General features: G+C 43.8%; 1 protein-coding gene across 2 annotated transcripts in view; it reads left to right on the top strand.

Annotated features, from left to right (window-relative positions):
- Positions 1-13,428, top strand: part of LOC130291676 (extracellular matrix protein 2-like) — a 100,993-nt gene that overhangs the window by 11,039 nt on the left and 76,526 nt on the right. Inside the window, exon 1 of one of the 2 annotated variants that reach the window (XM_056540759.1) lies at positions 908-1,181. The exons of the other annotated variant lie outside the window; for it this stretch is intronic. The gene's annotated coding sequence lies outside the window, so the exon portion shown is untranslated. Of the gene's footprint in view, positions 1-907; positions 1,182-13,428 lie in introns of those variants that run through there. 2 annotated transcript variants of the gene reach the window in all.

Raw genomic sequence — 13,428 nt, 5'->3', positions numbered from 1 at the left:
TTTGTATGTCGGGGCCATCGCATAAACGGCTATGCGGCAGCGCAGACTGCTTCAGCTGCCACCGGATAGCCGTTTACGGTGCCCCGTGTGGTCTGCCGACCATCACTTACCTGTCCTCGGGGCTCCGGAGCGTCCTTTTTGGGATCCCCTGCATCGTCGGTGCTCTCTATTGTTGTCATCACGTTGCTGCGCACGCCGTCCTATCATCCAATAGGAGCGGCGTGCGTAGCGACGTGATGGCGGCGACGGAGAGCGGCGACGGAGAGCGAGGATGCCAGGGAAGTAGAGGCCTTGCCGGAGTGTCAGGGACACCCTGGGGTCCCGGGGACGCGGCGACAGCGATGGAAGGCGACATCCTGGGCAGCGGTGACGAGCGGTGACTGTCCGGAGCTGCAGGGACAGGTGAGTACAACTTCCTCTACCAGTGGTCTTTAACCTGCGGACCTCCAGATGTTGCAAAACTACAACTCCCAGCATGCTGGGTGTTGTAGTTTTGCAAAATCTGGAGGTCCGCAGTTTGTAGACCACTGTCCTATACTTTACATTGCACGGATCCCTCAACATACGATGGTTTCAACAAACGATGGTCCATTTGGAACGGATTACCGTCGTATGTTGAGGGACCACTGTACATGGTTTATGAGGGGCACTGCGCGCATAACATATATTTGTTTCACCTCTCGTATGGGTAATTTGGAAAGATTTTCTTAAAACCAAACATCAATCTGCACACCATCGGCACATAATATTATTAATAAACGGGGATTGAAATCTCAAAGCAGAGACAAACAGTAGGGGTATGGCGAGGAGGAGGGGGAAGAGGAATTTGCCGAGGGCGAAGGTTGTTTGTTCCAAAAGGACAAACCAAAATATCCATGTGTTATGAGTCTGCTGGAACCGATGGCGGTAAATAAGTTACGGAGGGAATTCGGCATTCGCAACCTTTCGAAATGGAGAACTCGGTGTAACTGTAGGAAAAGTATTGTGGATTTAGTTTATGAGACAGATGCATTAGGTGACGGTCCATCAGCCCCGGCATTGTCAGCCGGTTATGACTCAAGTGCTCTATGAAAACACACAATCTGTCTGAAGGATTTAGGGAGGATCTGTGAGCTGACATCTGGAAACAGTGTGACGGAATCTGTGCAGACATGAGAGCTCCCGCTGTGGAATTTAAAATGGTAAATTGTCACCGTGTTTATGATCTGTCAGTGAATAGAACTTACTTAAAGGAGTACTCCGGCGCGCACTTTTTTCATTTTATCCCGTCCGGGCTGCAAAATAAAAGAAAACACACTTTATCTTACCTGCCAACGGGCCACCGGAGCTCCGGTACAGGTGTTCGGGCTGTATTCTTCTTACTTCCTGTTAGCCCGGCACGTCACACGGAGCTTCAGCCTATCACCGGCCAAGGCGGGACATCGCTGCGGCCAGTGATAGGCTGAAGCTCCGTGTGACGTGCCGGGCTAACAGGAAGTAAGAAGAATACAGCCCGGGGACCGAACACCTGTACCGGAGCTCCGGGGGCTCGTTGGCAGGTAAGAGAAAGTGTGTTTTCTTTTATTTTGCAGCCCGGACGGGATAAAAAGAAAAAAGTGTGCACCGGAGTACTCCTTTAAGGTGCCTATAGACCTGTTCATTTGATATAGAACGCACCACAGTGTAATTGTATATGTTTATTGTTGTTTATTTTGTAAACTACTGTTAATTTTATATAGGATCTTTGTATAGGATTTTTGATATTTGCATAATTATTTGTATTATTTGCGATTTTGCACTTCTGGTTACGTGATATGATTTGGTACTTATTCTGAGCATTGTGTGGTTTGTATCATACCTGAAAAAGAAACCAGACCGGTTTCATAATGCATAGTACGTTTTTAAATAAACATTTTAAAATATATCCGGTGGACCTCCGATCCTCCGTGGAGTGTGGTTGATGGTGTCTGGATTTCTATAGACCTTATGTAAGGGGAGATTTATCAAAACCCGTCCAGAGGAAAAGATGCTGAGTTAACCATAGCAGCCAATAAGATCGCTTCTTTCATTTATGAGAGGCCTTTTCAAAAATGAAAGAAGAAATCTGATTGGTTGCTATGGGCAACTCAGCAACTTTTCCTTTTGGACAGGTTTTGATTACTCTCCCCATATTAGTCTCTCAAAGGTGTATGGTGATCTTCCAACTCTCTACTGATGCAGAGGATGATAGTGGAGAGACGGGTCAAGTGTTTTGGATTTTTAGGCCATGTTCACACCTCAGAGATTTTCCGTGCGGACATTCCGCAGACTGCCGGTGCCGGCACATTATGCTGGCGTTAGGACCGCACAGGAATGCGCTTTCTCATTCTGCTATACATTCTATGCGGAGTCCGCAGACAGTGTTCATTCTTTTTGCGGACACAGAAATTGGAATTTTCCTGCCAGAAACATCTGGCGTGGAAATTCTGCCATGTGCACAGTGCAGCAGAATCCCATTGAATATAATGGAGAACTGCTGCTGCAGAATATGAGTGTGGAATTCCAAGCCCGACCCTATTATTCAGGGAAGTGTTTTCCAAACAATGCAGGCAAGATTTTTCAAAACCTGTGTAGTGGAAGAGTGGTGCTGTTGCCCATAGCAACCAATCAGAGTGCTTCTTTTATTTTTTACTTTAAAAATGAAAGAGGTAATCTGATTGGTTGTGATGAGCAACTGCACCATTTTCCCTCTACACAGGTTTTGATAAATCTCCCCCAACGTGTCTCCAGCGGCCAGCCTGCTGGTAGTTGTAGTTTTCCATAAGCTGGACTGAACACACTGTTTGGAAAACACTGATGTAGGGAGAGATAGAGCTGTTTGGCTGTGGCAAACCCCTCCGCTCGGCTGTGGCTTTAGACGATGGCACTCAAATGTAATAGGGAGACATTTTGGTATCATTGTGTGACCTCAGGTCCTAGCTTGAGAGCAGGTCTAATGATCAGTACGGTGTTCAGAATTTTTCTGAGATCCTACATCACATCCGGCCGCTACATAAGTCGCAGCTATTTGCTGATTTGCTGCGCTGCCGCACACCCTCTCCCTGCCATTTGCAGGCCACGGCTAATGCCAGGTTTACACTCACGTTGTTTACACTCCCGTTGAGACCCCATTCACGTCAACTAGTTCCATGAGGAAATTCCGCTGTGTAAACTGAGCAGCAGTCTCCCATTGAAAGCAATAGGAGGCTGCTGCAAGCAAAATCCACACTAAGGGTGCATTCCCACACGGCGTATTTTGCCGCGTATTTGGTGCTGTGTATTTTCCTACCCATTGACTTCAACAGGGAAAATAAAATACGCAGCAGCAAATACGCAGCAAATACGCCGTGTGGGAACGTACCCTTAAAGGTAAGCTGTAGGGGTATATAACGTATTCCCTATCCAAAGGATATGGGATAAGTTATAGATCAGGGGGGTCCCCCCCCCCCCTCCGCAGCGATCTATAACTTATCCCCTATCCCTCGGATAGATGATGAGTTATATACCACTATAGATCTCCTGTAGGGGGCCCCGGCAGTCCACATGAAGGGAGCGTTTCGTCCCCGCATGACGTGGCAGCTAACACGCCCCCTCCATGTATCTCTATGGGATATATGTGGGGGCGTGTCGATCACCACATCATGCTGGAGACGAACACGCCCCCTTCCTGCGCACTGCCAGGGACCCGTACAGGAGATCGCAGGGGGGCCCCAGCGGTCAGACCACCCGCAAGCTATAACTTATCCCCTATCCGAAGGATACGTTATATACCACTACAGTTTTTCTTTAAATTTCCTTGTAGAAATTCATTGCGGGATGTTCGTAGTGTGAACTAAGACAGCTTGGTAAATTTCCCCATAGCTTGATGTTACGCTGTACCTGAGGTGATCCTATGGGGTTGTATTAAAATGGTAATTTTCCTTCATTGAGTTATATTAAAATCCCATTTGATATTGTGCATGGTCTCTGTGGGCTGCCATACAGGCTCAGGTATGTATGAAAATATACTATGGTAAAAAAGGAGAGATTCTATTAGGCCATGTTCACATTGCAGAAATGCGTGTATACGGCCATACGGTATACAGCGGTGCATAGCACAGCACTGCATTGTATACAGGAGCCCAGTCTCCTGTCACTATACTGACTGGAGTCCCTGTTTCTAGCAGGGCTGAGCTGTGCCTCCAGCTATACAGCCACAGGTACAGCTCAGGCTGAGCAGCAGATATACATTGTATATCTCCTGCCCAGCAAGAACATACAGTAAAGCAGTGATCTGTATCGGTAGTAGCATTGACAGTATACAGCGCTGCACTATGCAGGGGTGTATACTGTACGGCTGGCGGAGGTAAGTAGTGATGCAAAAATTATGAGTTTTTTGACAGAAAAAACACCATAGTCTCAGCATGCTGCAAATTTGGAAAACTGCAATTGATCCCAAAACTGCAAAAAAACAAACAAACAAAAAAAAAAAACGACCAAGATGAGGGAAAGTCAAATTGACTCTCTGCCAACGTCTGGTTGCTGTGTTTTTGCCACGAAAAAACTCAATGTGGTGGAAACTTGGCCTTCCAAAATCAGAGCCGAGCTTAAAGGGGTACTCCGGTGGAAAACATTTTCTTTTTTAATCAACTGGTGCCAGAAAGTTAAAAAGATTTGTAAATGACTTCTATTTAAAAATCTTAATCCTTCCAGCACTTATCAGCTGCTGAATGCTCCAGAGGAAATTCTTTTCATTTAGAATTTTTTTTCCCAGTCTGACCACAGTGCTCTCTGCTGACACCTCTGTCCATTTTAGGAACTGTCCGGAGCAGGATGGGCTAGCTATGGTGATTTGCTCCTGCTCTGGACAGTTCCTAAAATGGACAGAGGTGTCAGCAGAGAGCACCTTTCTGTCTGAAAGGAAATTAAAAAAAGAAAAGAACTTCCTCTGTAGTATACAGCGGCTGATAAGTACAGGAAGGGTTAAGATTTTTAAAAAGAAGTCATTTACAAATCTGTTCAACTTTTTGGCACCAGTTGATTGGATATTTTTTTTTCTCTAATGGAGTGCCCCTTTAATGACAGATCTGACAGCAGAGTTGTGGTTCGTTGTCTGTTTCCATAGGCAACTAACATAATTGTGAAAGCAGCAATGTACAATATGGAGAAGAAGGCCTGGAATGTAAGTGGTACATGGCACACATGGTAACAGAAGTGAAAGCATTCGTTATTTGTGGAGTCTGGCAGCTCCACAGGTAGGAGACCATTGGTCCATTAGACGCTTCATGATAAATAAGAAAGAACAGAGCCAGTAATGGACATGTGCAGCCCAGGCCCAGCTGGGAATCTTTCTAGAATTTATTTACTAGCCCCTAGGCCAGCAGTCTTCAACCTGTGGACCTCCAGATGTTGCAAAACTACAACTCCCAGCATGCCCGGACAGCCAACGGCTGGGAATTGTAGTTTGCAACATCTGGAGGTCTGCAGGTTGGAGACCACTGGCCTAGATCAGTGTTCTTCAAACTGTGGCCCTCCAGATGTTGCAAAACTACAACTCCCAGCATGCCCGGACAGCCGTTGGCTGTCCGGGCATGCTGGGAATTGTAGTTTTGCAACATCTGGAGGTCCGCAGGTTGAAGACTGCTGCCTCTGGCCATTCCCAACCATCATGGACTCGGTGTTCTGGAAGTAGATGTTGCTTCCAGGATGTATGAACACTTATAAAACTCTGATGTTTAAAACCACTGGTTGCTATAAACATGGTTTCCTGGTTTCACCAAAAATAGATCATTTATACGTTAGTCAGAGAACAGATGTTTTATGAGCAGAACCCCCTGTTTTGTAGCAAATTTATATATATATACGCTATAAAACCGAGGATGGAAGTAGATCAGGAATAACATATAGGACATACCGTAATAGCCATGTTAACAAGACTATGTGGGAGTCATTGGAGAGTCATCTCATCCCTGTGGTAGCATTGCATCATGATGACAAGGATACTTCTGGTTAGAGTTATGCTCAGTAAATGTCACTGAGTAGCTTAAAGGGGTACTCCGGTGAAAAACATTTTTTTTTCAATCAACTGGTGTCAGAACTTTAAACAGATTTGTAAATTACTTCAGTTTAAAAATCTTAATCCTTCCAGTACTTTTCAGCTGCTGAATGCTCAAGAGGAAGTTCTTTTCTTCTTGAATTTTTTTTTCCGTCTGACCACAGTGCTCTCTGCTGACATCCTCTGTTCATTTTAGGAACTGTCCAGAGTAGGAGCAAATCCCCATAGCAAACCTATCCTGCTCTGGACAGTTCCTGACATGGACAGAGGTGTCAGCAGAGAGCACTAAAAAGAAATTCAAAAAGTAAAGAATTTACTCTGTAGCATACAGCTACTAAGAAGTACTGAAAGTATTAAGATTTTTTTAATAGAAGTAGTTTACAAATCTGTTTAACTTTCTGGCACCATTTCATTTAAAAAAAAAAAGACAAAAGAAAGTCAAAAAGAAAAAAAACTTCCTCTGGAGCATTCAGCAGCTGATAAGTAGTGGAAGGATTAAGATTTTTCAATAAAAGTAATTTTCAAGTCTGTTTAACGTTCTGGCACCAGTTGATTTAAAAATTTTTTTTTTTTCACCGGAGTATCCCTTTAACCCCTTAAGGACCAAGGGCGTACAGGTACGCCCTTGGTCCTGCTCTCCTGATATAACGCGGGGTTACACAGTAACCCCGCGTCATATCACGGCGGGCCCGGCGTCATAGTGAAGCCGGGACCCGCCTCTAATAGCGCGCAGCGCCGATCGCGGCTAAAAGTGAAAGTGAAAGTTCCCGACTAGCTCAGTCGAGCTGTTCGGGATAGCCGCGGCTAATCGCGGCATCCCGAACAGCTGACAGGACAGCGGGAGGGCCCCTTCCTGCCTCCTCGCTGTCCGATCGCCGAATGACTGCTCAGTGCCTGAGATCCAGACATGAGCAGTCATGCGGCAGAATCGTTGATCACTGGTTTCTTATGAGAAACCAGTGATCAACATAGAAGATCAGTGTGTGCAGTGTTATAGGTCCCTATGGGATAACAATGATCAGTATAAGAGATCAGTGTGTGCAGTGTTATAGGTCCCTATGGGAGCTATAACACTGCAAAAAAAAAGTGAAAAAAAAAGTGAATAAAGATCATTTAACTCCTCCCCTATTAAAAGTTTGAATCACCCCCTTTTCCAATAAAAAAAAAAACACAGTGTAAATAAAAATAAAAATAAACATATGTGGTATCACCGCGTGCGGAAATGTCCGATTTATAAAAATATATCATTAATTAAACCGCTCGGTCAATGGCGTGCGCGCAAAAAAATTCCAAAGTCCAAAATAGTGCATTTTTGGTCACTTTTTATATCATTTAAAAATGAATAAAAAGTGATCAATAAGTCCTATCAATGCAAAAATGGTACCGTTAAAAACTTCAGATCACGGCGCAAAAAATTAGCCCTCATACCGCCCCATACACGGAAAAATAAAAAAGTTATAGGGGTCAGAAGATGACAATTTTAAACGTATTAATTTTCCTGCATGTAGTTATGATTTTTTCCAGAAGTCCGAAAAAATCAAACCTATATAAGTAGGGTATCATTTTAATCGTATGGACCTACAAAAAACATATCAGGTGTCATTTTTACCGAAAAATGTACTACGTAGAAACGGAAGCCCCCAAAAGTTACAAAACAGCGTTTTTTTTTCAATTTTGTCGCACAATGATTTTTTTCCCGCTTCACCATAGATTTTTGGGCAAAATGAATGACGTCATTACAAAGTAGAATTGGTGGCGCAAAAAATAAGCCATCATATGGATTTTTAGGTGTAAATTTGAAAGAGTTATGATTTTTTAAAGGCAAGGAGCAAAAAACGAAAATGCAAAAACGGAAAAACCCCCGGTCCTTAAGGGGTTAAATAGGTTATCCTAGGTTATAGAATTGATGCCCTCGCCAGGATAGCCCATCAATAGTAGACAACCGTGTAATTGCTGCAACCTTCCAGTGCTCATACATGCAGGGCTGTACTATTTGCTGCAGCAATGCAGAGTACTGCAACACTACCTTGTTTACTTGAATGGGACAACATAATAGTTGCTTTATTCATATAACAACAACATATATAGCAGCAATGTACAAAGCTTCTCCTCACTCAGATTGGGCCCTGTCCCCAGTGAGGTTCACAATCTAACTCACCTATCAGTATGTTTTAGAGTGTGACATGAAACCCACACAAACATGGTTAGAACATATTAAAGGGGTACTCCAGTGGAAAACTATTTTTTTCACATCATCTGGCACCAGAAAGTTAAACAGATTTGTAAATGACTTTTATAAAAAAAATCTTAACCCTTCCAATACTTATAATCTGCTGTATACTGTATATTTGCTCTTTTCAGTCTGACCACAGTGCTCTCTGCTGACACCTCTGTCCATATCAGGAACTGTTGGAAGCAGTAGTGGTTTGCTATCGGGATTTGTTCCTACTTTGAAAAGTTGGTAGCAGCAGAGAGCACTGTGGTCGGACAGAAAATAACTACACAACTTCCTCTGGAGCAACCAGCAGCTGATAAATACTGGAAGAATTAAGATTTATTTTTTTTAACAGAAGTAATTCAGAAATCTGTATAACTTTTTGGAGCCAGCTGATTTGATAAAAAAAAAAATTCTACTGGAGTACCCCTTTAACTCTTTACAGAAGTTGTCCTCGGTGGGATTTTAATTTAGGACCCCAGTGTGGCAAGGTGGGGGTACTAACCAGTGAGCCACCATGCTACCTATCATAACCAGCAGTACCTTCACTGCTAATACCAATGGCGATGCAAGTATGGGTACTAGTAAACATTGCAGGCGCTGAGCGCTCACTTGAGAGCCATGACCACTTCTCTTGGCTTATTGGCACAGGTCCAGGAGTTACACCCCCACTTACCTAATATTTATATTTTATCCTGAGGGTTGGTCATCAATGATATAAGGTTGGGTACTACCTTAAAGAGACTGTTTGTGATAAATACTGCCATCAAAAATGTTGGGGCCCCTTACATAGCTCATGCCTGGGCCCCAAGTCTACCCCCCGGGTCTGCTCCTCATTGGTGCTTTCAGTAAGCAATAATTTTTTGGCCAAGGTGGAAGCCTACCACCACAACAAGGTAGACTCTTTTGAGTGGAACCCTACACTAACTAAACTTTCTTTTCCATGCACCCCCTAGCTATATTTCCCATCATCTATAAAAAAATATATTTTAAAACAACGGACAAGAAAAACAAGAGCCCTTTATGTAAATGAAGAAGGATGGATATTATCTCCGTTCATGAAACCATCATATTACTACAAGGGAGAATAATATCGCCACACCATGACCACTACCATCACCACCACCACAGTGACTGGATAATACTAACATACCGGAAACTGGAAAAAAAAAAACACTATACACAGACCAATATAAAACATACAGAGTCCATATAGTGGTGATCCCAGCTCTACACAGGCTCTGCTGGAAGTATAAGTGATTACAGTGCACTTACATTCAGTGACTCACAGGGACGTCTTCCTGGAGTTGTTCTCTTTTCTTGCTCAGACCGCCATGAAGTTTTTTTTTCCAACCATGACTCGTCTCCATAGTATCTGCACGACAGAAAAAAACATCATAGGTTCCGCACTTTTCCAGCACATTCCTCACCATTTGTAGTGCCCCAAATAATACCTCCCTTAGTTTCCTGCATAGTATGAGGGAGTAGGTAAGTGTGTTGTGGTGAATGATAGGGGTATTGGGTTGTTGTGTTTAGGTAGTCCACTACCATTAGATAAAAGCACATTAGTAGGTAGGTAGGAAATCCCTCTATTAGGTAGAAGCCCCCAGTAGAAAGGGGAATCCCCCCTATGAGGCAGAAGCCCTCATTTGGTTGGGAATCCACCTTATAGAGTTGATGACCTCATCAGGATAGCCAATCAATATTAGACAACTGTGTCAGTGAAACCTGAAACCTTCCATTGCTGTAGCAGTAAAGCAACACTGCCCTGTTCAATTGAATGGGACAACAAAATATTCATATAGCACGAATATCCATTTTTTGTGGGGGGATTAGCTGCCTTACTTCCCGCAAGGGGCTTCTACCTTATGGGAGGAACCAGGAAGAAGCCCCCTAGCCGCCTGCAGAAAAGTATGTAGCTAATGCCTCCCCACTCAAAAAAAAGATAGGTAGGTAATGCCCACACTAGGTAGGTAGGTAATGTAGTATGCCCACTTTGTATCATACACAGTATGAGTATTCATCTAGAGTAATGGTGCACCCTTCATTTGAATCACAGGAATAGTGGGACCACACTCCTTAAAAGTGCACTCTTCTCCAGTATCCTGGTATGGGTGCAAACTTAGTGCCCCTGCCCACTTAATAGTAGCCCCCCTTCTCAGTAAGAATGCCTTTTAGTGAATCCCATTTAGCAAAAGTGCCTTTAATGCCCCTGCTTAGTAACAATGCCTGCCCCATTTTGCCTTATTCAGAAATAATGCTTTTTAGTGCACCATGCTCAGTAATGGTGCCCCTCAGAGCCTTTACATAGTAATGGCAAATAGGGCCCCCTACTCAGAAATAATGTTCTTTAGTAACCCACACTAAGTAATGATGCCCTCTAGGTTATGGTGTCCCCTATTGCTTCCTCATAGTAATAATGCCCCATTTTTTTGACCTTACTTAGTAATAATGCCCACCATAGTTTTCCCTCATGTATTGTGCCAAATTTTAAAATAAAAAACACAAAACGAGTACTCCGGTATCCCTGTTTCCACGCTGATATAGTATATCTGATATAGTATATATAGTATATCTTTAGGTCTGCAGTCTGTGAGACTCATCGTCTACAGACTTGAAGTACCTGAAGCTTCTGTGAGTGGATGGTGGAGCAGAAAGCTGACAGCTCTCAAGTGCACCTTGAAGATGCAGATGGAGCTGAAGGAGGTGGTGGATCGAATAAATGGGGAACATAGCAAAACAATTCCTAGTGATGGTCAAGCCCCTGTGCAGCATCAGGGTTATTATGAAAATAAATGTTAAATGCACCAATAAATACACCCTATATAATACTATCTTGTGTCTTGTTATGGTATCTCCTTCCAAATCTATATGGTGTAATTGTATGTGATGGTAAACCTGTGGAGAGAAAAAGGGGTGCAGTTGCCAATCAAATTGTTTCTATAATTTTTCTATAAATGACAGAAGCGATCTGATTGGTTTCTATGGGCATTTGGCCAACATTTCCTGTGCACAGGTTTTGATAAATCTCCCCCAATGTGTGTACTGGACTCTATATACAGAAGACACAGCTACTTGTAGTCAGTAAACATGAAGTTTTTCTTTATTGCAAGTTCTGGATATTAGGTTCAGCTAAAGGTTCTTTCTGGTGTTATTCTTTATCCTTGCAGCATAAACTTCGGAGACTGTGAATTCTTCAGCAATATGAAGCATCAATTCTGTAGAACCTGGGACTTCAATCATCTCTTCCACTTTTTATGTGGAGTTGTGGTGACTGTATCCTGAGGTCTGATCCTTGCCCAGTTAGTATTTGGTGGCAGCCGCCATCACTGGGTATTATTCCTTCTGGAAACTCATCTGTGATGTGTCTTCTTCCTCTTTGAGGTTCTACCATCTTCTTTCAGCAGTCAGGCTTGTCTTGTCTTCAGGGCATTTGCTCTGTGTCCATTCTGGTGCACGTTGTGCTTGTATTGTCTCAAAGACGTCTTGATATTAGGAGATCATGTGCCATAGAAATGACAGATTTGACCTCACTATCATCATGTTCTCTATAGGTGCTTTCAGTTCTGTCCTCTCTTGTCTCCAAAATTTCCAGTACTTGGAGTTTTAGTAGAGCCAACTCTTTGTAGGATCTTCTGCTCCAACCTTCAGGTGAAGTTACTGAATCTTTGCTCCTTGAACTTTCTTAGTCTGAGGCTGGTAGCGAGTTGTGTTTGGACAGAACCAGTATTTTCCTGAGGAGGGACAGGTGAGGGCCGGGACCCTGGTGCTGTCCACCTCCTCTATGCAGATATGTAGTTTCTTCCATCAGTCACCTGTCAGAAGATCAGTCTACTCCCCGATATATGGTGAATTTGTGTGGTGCTTTTTCCAGCAGCCAGGAGGAGTTTGCGGAGGATAGCCCAAGGTCTACAACACATGGGCAAGTCAATATATGGGCCAGGAACCCATTATTGTCTCAAAGGCGTCTTAATGTAAGGAGATCATGTGCCATAGAAATGACAGATTTGACCTCACTATCATCATGTTCTCTATAGGTACTTTCAGTTCTGTCCTCTCTTGTCTCCAAAATTTCCTGTACTTGGAGTTTTAGTAGAGCCAACTCTCTGTAGGATCTTCTGCTCCAACCTTCAGGTGAAGTTACTGAGTCTGTGCTCCTTAAACTTTCTTTACGTCTGAGGCTGGTAGTGAGTTGTGTTTGGACAGAACAAGTATTTTCCTGAGGAGGGACAGGTGAGGGCCGGGACCCTGGTGCTGTCCACCTCCTCTATGCAGAAATGTGGTTTCTTCCAGCAGTCACCCGCCGGAAGAACAGTCTACTCCCCCGGTACTTGGTGAATATGTGTGGAGCTTTCTCCAGCAGCCGGGAGGAGTTTGCGGAGGTTAGCCCAAGGTCAACAACACATGGGCAAGTCAATATAGGGGCCAGGAACCCATTGGAGGCTTTTAAGGCCATTTGTGGATAAGATAAACTGCCATGTTGGTCATCCATAGGGAATGAAACCCAGAATCCCTTTAACACCGACCTGAACACACCGTTGTGTGATATGTCATCCCTGGTGATCTGGATCATGGTCAGCAGCGGGATGACATGGAAGGGATGGTTAACAATGGTGGCAGCTGTAGGGGCCATCTTCTCCTGGGGGCCCTGAAGAATAGAGTAGCGTTTTTTTTCTCATCTTGTCTTTGTAATTCTGGTTGTGGCAGAGCTGCAATGCATTACTATGCACCAGATCGATTGCCCAGTCGTTTCTTGCTATGAACATTGATGAAGTGTCTTCCATAGAAGAAGAATCCAGGCAGCCGGTAGACCTGGCACCCATAAAGGCTCCTTGTGAGAACACATGGCATCATCTGGTAGTTATTCGGCGCCATCATCTTCACATAGGAGAATGGGTGAGACACAGGAGTGAGACTGGAGTTCAGAAGCAGCTGCTTAGCCGGGTCCATCTTCTCGGGTCAAAATTGTGTCTCAGGATAACATCAAGATTACCAAGCTCTGGTGTAATAAAAGCCAAGTGTTCATTTCTTTCATTGCAGCTGTTGTATTGTGATGTCATCACCTCAGTGTCAGGCCTGTAACCATGGAAATAAGACCATGGGCAGATGTGCCATTCAGGAGCCTGTAGAGCTGGATACTAGATACTAGATGTAATCCAGCTTACCTAGCAACAGGTTTACA

This window comes from Hyla sarda, chromosome 9 (genome assembly GCF_029499605.1).
Source record: "Hyla sarda isolate aHylSar1 chromosome 9, aHylSar1.hap1, whole genome shotgun sequence".
NCBI lineage: Eukaryota > Metazoa > Chordata > Amphibia > Anura > Hylidae > Hyla > Hyla sarda.
The sequence above is the reverse complement of the archived record's forward strand: the minus strand, read 5'-3'. Positions and strand labels throughout refer to the sequence as shown.